This window comes from Phalacrocorax aristotelis, chromosome 7 (genome assembly GCF_949628215.1).
Source record: "Phalacrocorax aristotelis chromosome 7, bGulAri2.1, whole genome shotgun sequence".
Taxonomy (NCBI): Eukaryota; Metazoa; Chordata; class Aves; order Suliformes; family Phalacrocoracidae; genus Phalacrocorax; species Phalacrocorax aristotelis.
In genome coordinates, this window is record NC_134282.1 from 54,653,525 (window position 1) to 54,666,393 (window position 12,869).

The 12,869-nt window shown below is 59.6% G+C and overlaps 1 long non-coding RNA gene across 1 annotated transcript; it reads right to left on the minus strand.

Annotated features, from left to right (window-relative positions):
- Positions 1-3,388: 3,388 nt before the first annotated feature.
- LOC142060525 (uncharacterized) lies at positions 3,389-5,686 on the minus strand. The gene is made up of 2 exons (XR_012661790.1): positions 5,425-5,686; positions 3,389-4,143 (listed from the first exon to the last, which is right to left on the minus strand). It is a non-coding gene; the product is annotated as an uncharacterized LOC142060525 (long non-coding RNA).
- Between the last annotated feature and the right edge of the window lie 7,183 nt (positions 5,687-12,869).

The following is a 12,869-nucleotide window of genomic DNA, read 5'->3' on the forward strand; positions in this document are numbered from 1 at the left end:
TGGGCTGGCTGGGTCACGGAGATAAAGCCTTACCATAAACACAGTAACAGGGAGGACAGACAGATGGAAGGGATAAAGAGAAGTGATAAGGAGACTAAAGGAATGTGAAGATCAAAAAGAACTTAAACAGACCTGAATCCCTTCGTGTCCCTGATAGCCAGGGAGTAACTGTGCTCCGGTTTAATCACCAATTCATTTGCGGTGAGAGAGAGAGAGAGAGAGAAAAATGTGTCTCTGTAGGAACATACAGTGTGAAAATCCATCTGAACACTAGCAGAGCTGCAGACGGGCCTTCAGAGGGACGACACTCTGCTACACTGGAAACCAGAGCTCCTAGGCAACACCAGCCGCAGTTTCCAAAGCTTTAGCAGTGGAGTCAGTAGCAAAGGGAAAGCTTTTGCACATATGATGCCTGGGGTTGGGCCATCAACAGCTCGGAGCCTTGTTTAAGCTCAAATGGATCAACAGTGAAACCGGAACCCCTTGACCTTCAGTAGCTCTCTCACACCGTGTCTCCTCTTGGGAACTCTTGCCAGCACAGGAGAGATCCCTGATTCATTTTTAGGTTGATGAGGAGCAAAGCAAGCAGCGTCCCAGGTTAGCAACAGCCCAGGCATGGATTCGCAATGTAATAATAGCAACCGCAGTGCCTCCCACAATAATCCTAAACAGCAGGGTCTCCTGAAGCCAGAGAAACACCACGCAGCTCTCCAAACCTCACAAAATAGCTTCATTATCTCTGCCATACTTTCTGCTCTCCATCTGGTCTGATCAGCAGCAAACCCTGCCTTCTGCTGAGATAGCAGCTGAACCTGCAGCAGCAAAGCCGGGGGCAGCCTGGGCTTCGCAGGAGGAGCGAGAACCGAGCTGCGGCAGAGGAGAAAGGGGAGGCGGCTGGGGGATGCACAGGCCCCCGGGGTAAGGCAGGGGGAACGGGAGCACCGGGGGTGGCCTGCGCGGCTGGCACAGGGCTGTCAGCTCGTGCCGGCGCTGCCCAGTTTCTGCACCCGCCAATCTCATGATACTCCTGCAAAATAAATCTTCCGCCTGCGTTTACAGCACCCTCTTGGACGCTGGCCGATGGTAAACGGGGTGTGAATTTCCTGTGAATGGGATTCGGTTCTGGAAAGGAGCTTTGGCTCATGCTAGGCAGCAATCTGTACACAAATCTGGGAGCGGATCTAGCTGTAGAGCAGAGGCCTCGGCCCTTGAGCAGTCCTGGAGGAAGGCGGCACTCTGTGTCCTAATTCCCATGCCTCCCCGCGGCACGCTGGACAAAGCCACCGGGCAGCGAGAGGCTGCCTGAAATACCTGCCCGTTCAGTTCGGGTAACACGAGCCTGCTCTCTGGCAGCGCTGCAAGAGCTATTCAAGGGTGGATTTTCTCAAAGTCTTGTCATTTCAAGAGAGGATGAAAAAATACCCGTGGGTCAAAGCATCCAAACAGCCTGAGAACTGCTCTGAAAAGAGTCTTTTCCTCTGCCCCTTTCACGTGTTTTTGCATGTGCCAAGTGCCAGGGCGCACTCAAAGCAGGCACCAGACACTGTCTTGGCAGCCAAGAGCTCCTCCAGCACGGCTGGGATGGCACGTCTGCCCCAGGAGGGCTCACCTGCCTCAAAGCATCCACCCCGGCCGCTCAGCGGCTCTCGGAGAGCACGCTTCCCCTGCGACAGGGGCAACTTTGCTCCTAGGCTTGGTGCTTAAATTCAGAGCTTATTTTAGCTGGTGAGACTCCAGCCCTGCTAAACAGGGTCAGTCATCACCTCTCGTGGATTTTGTTACTTGAACGTAGTTGTTTGCTCAGTTACTCAAGCGGAGCAAGCAATCTGCGTTGCAACTCCATTGATAAAATACCCTCTGTCCTGCTACCAGGGCAGCTTCCACTTTCAAAGCCCTCCTCGCATGCAGCCCAGGAGGCATCTGAGAGTGGCCTCCGCAGCAAGTGCTACACAGCAACGATTGCCCACGTGTGTGCGACGGCAGGGCACCGCTCCCTGTCCTCCTCCCCGGCGGGCCGGGGCAGCCCGCACGGCCTGTGCGTGCGGGGTGGAAGCACGGGTAGATCCATTTCGGTTCCAGTTTTGCTGGAGCGGCGTGAACTCTGCCGTAAGGATTTCCCCCACTTCATTTTCCACGCCGCAGCAGGCGGCTCCCCGGCCACATCCTCCCTGCATTTCCAGCTCGAATGAAAACAGGAGGAGAATGGGTTACTTCAGAAATATTAACTACAAAGATTTGGAAAGCAAGGGTCAGGATAAACCAAGCAGCAGGAAGCATTGAGAGTAGGGACTGGACGGTCTAATACAAAATAATCATTGGTATTAAAAATGAAAAGCTGAGGAGGCTGCATTCAGGCACAAAGCCTCTCCTGCAAGGCTCCTCACTGCAAGGCAGGTCCCCCCAGCGCCACGTGTTTTCCAGTGAAATCGGTCCGCACGGACGCGCTCTGCCTGCACGGACGTGGAAGGAGCCTGAGACTCGTCTCCTGGTTCGCACACTCCATTGCTGCTCACCCCTTTCAGGCCTGGAGGAAAACCGGGTGCACGTTCAGAGCGCCGTTAGCCGTCGGGGCTGACCGCCCCTTGCGCGGACCCACGGGCCGCCTGCCTCTCCACGCCACAAGGCTCCGCACGCCGAGTCCCCTGGTCGGACGTTGGCAGGGGCGTTTATGCCGACACGAATAAGCTGCCGCTTCAGTGTGTCCTCCAAAGAGTGTCCCGGGCTGCCTGCACACACCACTGCACTGATTTACAGCTGCTGTATATTGTGACGTTTTTGCTGGTTGTACCAACGAGGGAAAGTACTCGTATTTTAAATAAAAGATTAAATCCTGGAGCACAAGACCCAAACACTGGGGAAGAGAGCCTGTTGCCAAGCCACCCTAATCCGAGCGCTTTCCTCCTCTGCATTTAGCATTCCTGATAATGGAATTTGGACTACAGCTAATGCCGATTAACATTCCCATGTTAGTTATTTCACATAATCTTTTCTCCAGCTGTGGCAGAGGCTAGAAACACGCCATTTGTACTTGCTCACGAGCGCGCTTTCCTAGCTTTTGCCAGCCAAAGCCACCAAGAATGAAAGGCTACTGTATTTAACTGATCCTAATTCGGATCAATTCCTAAACCCAGGAATGGTGTCCTCTCCCTACAAACCTCCGCCTGGATAACAAGATTTTGATCGCAGGCTAATCCTGGCACGAGAAGGCGGCGGCAGGTGATTGGTATGAAGCATGGGAGGCAGGAGCACGGAGACGAATGAGCACCGCGCTTTTTAGTGATGGGGCACTGGTAACCGCCAGCCCATAAATAATACATCTAATTTTACACCTGCAGTCATTCTTCCATGCTGGGAATTCAGCACAGATATACCACAGCCTAAAATTAGAGCAGGTTACAGACATGATCTTTAACATGTTAAAAGTAGAAACATGCCAATGGATGCAATGTTCTCGCGCCATCGCTCCAGCCCGTTTCCACTCGGGGTTGGCAGGAACACACCCGACGCTGCTCGGGGGCACCTACAGTGTTTGGTTACGCGGCTCGGGCGGCGCAGCACAAACACGGCACCCAGCGGGACCGCGTACCCCGGCACAGCGCTGCGTGCTGCGTGGCCTGGGGGCGCTGACCGCAGCAGCCCCCGCTGCCGCTCCCGAGGGAAGGGAGGTGTTGCGGCGGGTCGGAGGAAGGCGTCTGGAGGACAGGCTCTGAAGGTTGACCAGTGAAAGCTTCAGTGGCCTCTGCCGAACGCCGGTCCTGCCGGTCAAGCCTGCCGTGCTCCCCGGCTCAGCTGGGCCTGGCCCCGTCCCTCCTGCAGCCTCCGGCGCTGCCGCCGGCATCGCAGCAGCTCTGGGCGGTGAGAGGTGCAGGGAGCCGAGCGTGGCTGAGCGGAGGCGAGAGGGTCCCCGAGCCCATCGCTGGCAGCTCCCTGTGGGCGCAGAGTGCAGCACCCAGGCGTGAGGTCTCTGTCCTACTGCACCTTCTCCTTCCAGCACCGGCCTGCTCGACCTCCTCTTACCTCCCTCCGCCGGCCTCGGCTTCCCCTGCTCCTGTGGCAGGCAGGAGTCCTGACTTCATCTCCTCGGATGCTCAGAGGGCTAGCTCAGGCACCAGTTTGGGATTACGCTGGGGTAGCTGGGTTTTCCTTCATTTAAAAAAAAAAAAAAAGTCCAAAATGTGACACAGCAGTTATTAATAAAAATTAATTTTTTTATAACATTAATTCTCCAAGGATGAAAAAAAAAACCCAAAACCACTAGCATGTGTATCTGCATCTGTTTGCCAGGTATGATTTGGGTGCTAGAGGTAGCTCTGCTCTATGAACATGAGAAGAGCGATTTCTGGAAAGCAGAGGAGCCCTCGCCAGCAGCAGGGAGAAGATGCAGCTTGAGCTCTGTGGGCCCTTACCCCCACCTGCAGATGTTGCTTTTACAGCAGGACCGGCATTTTACTCGCCTTGACGTGCGGGCAGGTGAGGTTACAGCTGCCACCCAGGTTCAGCCGGGGCAAAGAGAGACATCAGAGCAAATTACGGGGAAGAGCTTCTGATGAGAAACTCCCGTGAGAAAGAACGAACACAAGAAACTACTCCCCAGCCGCTCCCAAGGGCTAATTGCTGAGAGCGATGGACCGAGAAGCACGCAAGGAAGGCCCAGGCAAGTAATTATCCCGCCTCGGGAGGAGGATCATCACCTTCATCTGCAGCCGGGTTCAAGCGGAGGCTGGGAGGTTCACGCGGGTCAGGGCTCCCGAACGGCAGCCCCGTCCTGCTGGTTCGGGCACAGTGTAGATGCCAGCCCTGGGCCGGGCATCAGGACTGGCAAGGGCTGCCGGCAGGAGCTTAGGCAGCCCCGGCATCCCTCGCTCCCAGGGTCACGCGCCATCACTGATGCGCTTAAGGCAATCCAAGGAGTAAACAGGGAAAAGTGGAACTCCCTTAAAAATCAGCACAGCCCAGTCCCTGCCGTGCAGCTCTCTCGCTCTGTCCCGCTGTCCCTCAGATGCCAACAGGCGCGGGAGCAGCAGCGCTGGGCAGCTGCGAGCGCCAGGAACCTGCCCTGCAGTTCTACAGGGCCCAGGAGCGAAGGGCCGGCCCGTCCCCTAAGCACGGCGCGTCTCCGCAGCCAGGGCGCCGCAGCTGAGGCAGCCAGTGTGCAGAGGGGTGCCGGGAGCAGGGCTGGGAGAGACCGCAGAGCCCCCGGGCCCTGGGAACCTGCCCTTCCCCACGGTTTAAAGAAATGGGGACCAGAGAGAGAGGGAGGGAGGAAGGAAGAAGAGACTGGAGATGCACATGCCCTCTGTCCAGAGGAGAAGGAAATATAGATTCCCTTTATACTCCAGAAAGCCTTTGGGAGGGGACAAAAAGAAACCCCCTCGCTGCCGCTAGCTCTTCAGAGAAAAATCCCCCTTTCTGTTTTCCACGAACCCGTGCATCAGCTGTGCCAGGCAGCAGCTGTGCCTTCAGCAGGGCTTCCTCCGGGGCCTGACTCTGCTCCGACTCCAGAGCAGCATCCGGGCACGAGTCCTGAGCGCTCGCGGCGGCGGCAGGGCCACGGCCTGAGGTACGGCGGGGCTGAGCCTGGAAAAACCTTCCCGAGAGTGGAAAAACCTTCAGCTGCCGTCGGTCGTGTCTGCGGGGCTGAGCTGCCGCCAGGTTCGCTCCGCCGGGAAGCAGCGCTTCACTCCGTGTCTTAAATGTTGTTGGAGCCTCAAGGCGTTAGAATGTGGGGGTTTTATTTTCCCAAGCTGTAACGACGCAGGCAGGAAGTCAAGAGCCCCTCCAGAGGTATCCGGAAATAAACATTTCTAAAAGGTTTAAACTGATGGCAGATTTTTCATGAGTTGTTTGTGGGGAAGGGAATGGGGTGGAAATCGCTAATTACCTTCCGCTGATTAAGACTGATAAAGCCAAGCCAGCGCCTGGGCGCGCAGGGACGATGCTCAGCCCATTTCCATGGAGAGCTCAGCAACGAAGAGAGGAGATGAGGGAGGGGTGGGACCTTCATTAGCCCGATGCAGAGAGCTGGACCCCTGCATAATACATCCCTCCTGTTTGTACAGAAAGAGGACGCCAGGTTTCCACTCTCCACCCAATTGAAAAACAAAAGCAGCGACTGCAGCAGCAGGAGCGTCCGACTGATAACGCGCCCGCAGCTCCGGGGGCGGCCGCCCTGGCCGCAGAGCCAGCACACAGCGGGACGCCTCCGGGCCGGCCTCTGCCACGCCAAAGGCACTTTCCTTGTCCCTCGGGGCACGCGTGAGGGCTGTCGCAGGGCCAGGAGCCCCGGCGGATGCACCATGCCATCTCCCGGGCACGGGCTCCCGGGTTGAGGTGTGCCTGTACCTTGACGGAGACCTGCAGACCCCCGTCTGCTCTGCTGGGGACCCGGTAAAGCCGCTGCGGGGCCAACGCAGGAGGAGACCCCAGCAAGAGGACAGCAGGCGGGAACGGGGCCGCCTTTCATCCCTGACACCAGTTCGGGGCTCCAGGCGAGCAGGAGTCACGATCGCCAGCGCGCTGCAGCCCAAGAGGCCGTGGGCTCCACAGCGACAGTAACGACGTCCAGCAAACACAACAGCAAATGCAGCCACAGGAGAAATAGTGCCAAAACAGCAGCTTGGCCAGGAAACGTCCCCAGTTAGGGACCAGCCTTCCCACCGAGCTTCTCCAGCCTCACCTCAACGTCTGTGACCCGCCGAGGGCTCTGACGCGGGCTCTCAGGGCAACATCAGCCCCTGCTTTTATGTCAGCATCTCTGCCAGCCCCAGGGAGGCCTGTAAGGCACCTGCCTCTTCCCCCCAGTCCTCCCAAACACGTTTCCAGGCAGCAGCAGAACAAGGTGGAGAGGGCAGGGACCCAAAGCTGTGGTTGCCCAAGGCGTCGCCGAGCAGGGACGCTCCATTACCCCAAAGCCCCTCAGTGGGCACCTTTCCCAGTCCTCCCAGGGCACAGACGCAACCCCACGGGGACACATCCCAGCGCCAGCTGAGCGGCTTCTCCCTCTGGTGACACTGCGGAAGGCACGGGGCGGGCAGGCTGAGCACATCGTGCCTTCATCCCCGGCTGAGCCCGCCTCGGCGAGGGGGAGAACCTGGTCCACACAATGGCACAGGGACCAAAGTGAGAAACCGATGCTGTTTTGAGGGCACGACTGCAGCTTGGGGGTTCTTCTGTCTTTTAAGCATCATCTCATTTTGCTACGGAGGGACTCAGGGCTTCCTCAGCCAGGTCCGTGCCCACCAACTACAGCCCTAAACCCTCCGGGGCAGACGGAAGCAGCCCCTTCCCCACACTGCCTTCCTACAGGGAAACAGCCCTGAGCCCGCACGGCTTTGGGCAGACGCTGCCCTGCTCCCCAGCTCCAGCACACCCCGGCAAGCAGCTCGGCTCTGCCGCACACACCAGCTCCCTCCTTCCCGGCGCCTGAATCCAGCACCCAAAATCCGGGCGGAAAATGGTTCGTGTGAGAGCGCGGAGGGCAGCTGCCAGAATAGGGCCCGAAGCCCAGACCGTGGCGTGCCTGGCACAAAACGCCTCCCTGCCCACACACAAGCTTCAGGCAGTGTCACAAGGCAAACAGACTCTAATGAAAAGGTACGCGCAGGCATGTCTGGGCACCCGGGCGCTGGCGCAAGCCGTCCTCGGCAGCTGAACGCCTCTGGGGCTGCACCCGAGAGCTCCCGTGCACCGGAGTTACAACAAGGACGAGCTTTTGCTTCCCAGAGGATAAATGCAGAGGAGACAGCTCTGCTGGTCCTGCACTGCCGGGATTCCCAGCGGGGGATGGACGAGGGGCCGAGCACCTCCCAGCCTCGCGCTGCTTTGGAGCCTCGTCCCTCTGCAACGGCGGCAGCGGTGGGTTATGCTGTGAAAAGGCGCCTGCAGTTACTCTGCTGTCTCAGGCCTTCGCTGGGAGGATGAGGAGCTCCTAAGGAGAACCGTGCGGAGCTAGCAGAGGTCTGGGAGCAGTTAGAAGCCCCATTCTGATGTGGCAGGTAGCCACATGCTGGCATTTTGAAAAGGAAAAATTTGGGGGTAAAACATTCTTTTTTTTGGTGCAATATTCTCCCTATTTAAAAGCAAACCCCCAAAAATCCACCCAAAACTTCCTAAGACGTCGGTGCCCCCCTGCTCCCTGAGGACGTGCTTTCCTGCAGCCCCCCCCACGCCCCTGGGCAGAGAAAAAAGGGAGAAGACAACCAACAGAGAAATAAAAATTGCACGGCCCCGTATTTCATTTGCAGAATTCATTCAAACGCACGATCTGCCCACAGCCTCTCACGAAATTTCTCACACTTCTCCGCAGAATCCCAAGCAACCCTGGGAATTAATGTGATTTCTCAGCAAATCTGTTCTTAAAAAACGCTTGCGGCAGGAGCGCCGTGTGGCGTCCCGGGAGGTCGCAGGGCTGCAGCGCCAGGGTCCCGGCCGGCCGGGGATGCCCCCCCGCAGGAGCCTTCGCTGCTTATTTCTAAATGAAAGCACTGGGGGAAGGAGGGCCGGTCTCAGCTGCCGCTTTTGGCCCATGACGCCACACGCTGTCACCCAGGCTTTGATCTCGGCAGCCTCCGGCAGACGTGAAGGAGGGAGTGTGCGCACAGGTTTGTTTTTTTCCAGCTCCATTAGCTGACCTAACGAAGTAATGACATCCCTCCGCAGCCCTGGCAGGAGGAAGTGTTTCCAGGATGATTTAGTTGCTCCCGAAAGGCTGCTTTAAAGAATAAACTAATTAGCAAGCAGCCTTTGTTTCTGGATTTAGCAACCCTTCAGTGCGAATTAAAGGTGACGAGCAGCGTCTGAGCCGAGAGCTGCACGCGAGCCTCGCTGCGCCAGGCCCTCCTCATCCTCCCGCAAAGGATGGGGGCGTGCGCGGGGTCGTGCGGCTCCCGCAGGACCCCTGCCCTCCCCTCTGTCATGGTGCCAGCAGGCGTTGCCCAGCCAAGGGCCCCCAGACCCGCCGAGCGGCCGGTGGGACTCAAGGGTGATGCAAAACGAGTCAGGGGCAGCCGGCGCCCGCCGCGGCGACTCTGTGCGCGTTGGACACCCCTCCTCTCGCACGCGGGCCAGGAGGCACAGCCACGTCCACGCGTCACCGCCCCTGCCTTCCCAGCCTCGCAGTGTGACAGCCGAGGAGAAACGCTGTGATTTTTGCAGGGAAACAAGCAGCGGCGCAGGCGCAGCCGCGGAGGAGCCAGCGCGAGCTTTCCCTGCGGCCGGAGCGCAGCGGGGTGCCGCGTCCCCCGTCTCCCGGGAAGCGCCGGCGTGGGCTGAGATTTCTCAGCGGGAAGGATGACCTTGGAAAGGCCATCCCTGCGCAGCCCCGGAGATGTGGGACATCCCGCGGGGGGCAGCCGCTGCTTATGCAGAGGAGGCAGAGCCCCTCGCCCTCCCTCACCCCTCAGCTCCGGGCCCTGCTGGGGCCTTTCACTCAACGTTAGCTGGAGGAAGCGGCAGGGAAACCACTTGGGCCATTCATCTGCTGCGCTTTAGCTTCCTCCTCCGCTCACTGTAAACCTTCCTTGAAAGATGCCGACCTTGGCGAACAGACTGGGGTTTCCTTCGTGGCTTTTGGGGGTGTCCCCAGGGCCCCCTCCCTTCCCCATCTAGGGGGGAGCCCCTGCAGGTGCCTTGAGCCCCTGGGCAGGAACCCCGGTCTTTTCCCTTCTCTCCCTCCTGTGCTGCAGATCAGCCTCCCTGCTTTACACAGATATTCAGCAGCAATGGGGAGGTTTGAGCGATGTTTCGCCAACCGGTTTGGAGAGGAGCAGCAGCCTGTGGCCGCAGCTTCCAGCGTAGCGGGATCCGGATTTACTGAGCAGGGAGGAAAACCGGGCATTCTGGAGGGACACGGTGTTCCTCGGAGATGCCATGTCCCAGGTCCTCCTCAGAGCTGGTGCGAAATGATGGCAAGGAGGGGGAAAGTAAGAGCGGGAATGCCACGGAAAGCGAAACCTAACGGGGACACCCAGGAGCAGCTGCTGGAGGATGCTCGAGGGGGGAGAGAATTTCTGGCGGCCCCAGGCACCCCCTGCTCCTTCACAGCCCCAGAGCAGCTGCAGAAATCTGATTTCCTTGGAGAGAAGCTGATGACAGTGTCCAGATGCCCAGGAGGGCAATGCAGGCAGCAGACCCCGTGGTGGGGCCGGGGGCAGCAGCGGGTCCTTCGGGGCGATGGGCCAGGGGCGCGCGCTCTGCAGGCGCTCTCCGCGTTTCTCCGCCGCTCAACTCGCTCGTTCCACTTTGTGTTACTAATTACCAGGAGCGAGCAGGGCAAGGCTTCGGCATAATCGCATGCGGCATTAGAGCTGCTGCAAAGCCCGGCGAGCGCCTGCACGCAAAAACCTATTGCAGTTAAGAGGGAGCCACAACTAAACCTAAGGGACTTTGGCTTGAGCCCCGCGGGGGGGACCTATTAGCTCCTTACTCCCCGGTGTAAGCTCCTTATCTCTGGCGTGGAGGCAACGCAGGCAGCTCCAGCACCCCCGGGCCCTTTCCTTGCTCACGGCAGGGCTGAGCCCCTGCACGCTGGCACAGCCCGGCCTCCACGGGCAGCCAGAGCGGAGAGAGGCAGCTCTGCCGCACGAGCTCAGCCACGTGCGGTGCCGCCGTGCGATGCTGCCATGCAATGCCACCGAGCAATGCCGCCGTGTGATGCCCCCATGCAATGCTGCCGTGCGGTCCCTCCGTGCGATGCCCCCGCACCGAGAGCAGAGAAACGGTGCCGTTCGGCACACGGCTCCGTGTGCCCAACCCGCTGCGGCACAGCTCCCTGAGGAGGGCCCTCGCTGCCTTCGGCACATCCCAAAGCACCGCAGATGCCGCGCATGCAGGCCACGGCCAGAGAGGCCAGCGGGGAAGCGCTCACCTGTGAGGGTGCCACAGCTGAGCTTGGGCAAAGACGCAGGAGGCATTCTGCTGCCTCCTCTCCTCTCCTCTCCCACCGTCCCATGGAGCCGGAGCGTCGGTCGAGGCAGCCGAGCTTGTGGAGCAGGGCTCGCCACGAGGACGGAGGAGCGTTAGGGGCTCATTCGACACAAACGCTGCTGTGCTGGGCAGGCTCTAAATGGCAGCAGGAGAACAAGGTGAGGATGCACCCAGCCCTCCGCACCCCCACGGCGCAGGAAATCACCCTCAGATTGGAGCAAAGGAAGGAAAAAGGCGAAACAGCGCGTGGGGCAGGATGCACGGCCCAAATGCCGGCTGCTGCGCAGCACCGCCTCGCAGCCGCAGAGCTGGGGTCAGCCTGAGAAGCACAGATAATCACTGCTTGTAACAGTTCCTAAATAAAATAATTTTCCATGTGTAAAAGCATTTTCTGCAGGAAAGGCTCCTCCAGTTAAGCTCCTCCAGGCTTGGTCACCCCGCGCTCTGTGCCAGGAAGGAGGCAGGGGCTCAGCACGGGGCTTGGGGTGCCCCGCTTCCAAAAGCCTCCCTTCCAGGGCACCCAGTTTGGGCTCCAGCGCTCTGCACTTGCAAACACTTCATCGCCTTCTCTGCAAACACTGCCTCAGCTCCTCCAGCAGGTATAATCCCATCCGGGGCACCAGGGCACCCGGAGCCCCGGCCCTGTGAGCGCATGCAGCCTCACCAGGGAGCCAGGAGCCAAGGGTGCTCAGTCCACCATCCACCTCTCCAGGGACACACGACCCAGACAGACATACGGATGCTGGCACAGCTCCGATCACTCATTCTTTCCCATATTTAGCTCAAAAGAGGCTCGGCTAACGGGGGAGGTGGGTCCCCGCCGGCGGTCTGGGCGCAGAGCTGCGGAGTTGCTGTGCCTTGGGACAGCCACACGCGCCCCACAGCGTTTGGGGCAGAGGTGCTTAGATCTGAGCAGGTACAAGGCACGTGTTATAACCCTTCATCTGGAGACACACAGCCCATACTTCAGGGGGGATTTAACTCTGAGCTTAGCGTGAAATCGCTGTTGGGAAGCAGATGATTAATGCCTCAGGCCGGGAAGAGTTCATCCTTCCCCGGAGGAGCCGTGAGGAGCAGAGGTTTCCCGGCTCAGAGGGGCAATGCCGCCCCAGGCACACCCACTCCATGGGGAGGCCGAGCACTCCAGAAGCAAAGCCCCGGGAACCTTCCACCTCTGCAGCCAAAGCGTCCCTCTCCCGAATCCCCGGGGCTGGGGGACGGGGCTGCAGCGCTCGCGAAACCACGATGCCGGCCGAGCCTCCGCCCGCCCGCTCGCCTTGGCTCCCCACGCAGGGGCTCGGCACGCTGCATGCGGATGCGGCCAGGAGAAGAGAAGGGGCCGCTCCTCGTGAATTGGCACAGATGCAGTAGGGAGGAAAGCGCGGCAGGATCCCTCCGGGCGAGGGGGACGCTCCTGTGACCCTCACTAGAGACCGGCCCTACCCAAGGGGGGCTGCAGGGGCACCACCTCCAGCCCCCTCTCCCACCCTCGTGCTGGCTGCCCTGCTCTTGGCTTCCCAGCAGCTACCGGGGAGCCACCGCGTAACCACCGAGGGATCGCCAGAAGATCCACGCAGGTCTCGGGTACCAACGCTGCTCTGTGAGCGCGCTGACAGCAAGAGCTTGTTTGGCACAGGATAAACCCATTGTTCGGTCCCAGAACACAACCATGGCCCTTCCTCTGGGTAACAGCCCTGATAAATAAAGAGCAGTAACTCATTAGCCTCACGGAGCTGCTCGCCAAGCAGCGAGGAGAGCACGCAGGGGTTGTACCCACACCAGGCAGCCAGCGGAGCAGCCCTCGCCTCGCACCCGCTTGTGTTTCCCACACAGCTCCGGGGCTTCTCCTCCCACCAGCCCGGAGCCGGGCAATGCAACCCGCAGCCCCCGTCGCTGCTCCCTGCCCACGCCTGCGCTCCTCCGGACAGGGCTCGGCCGAGGAATGC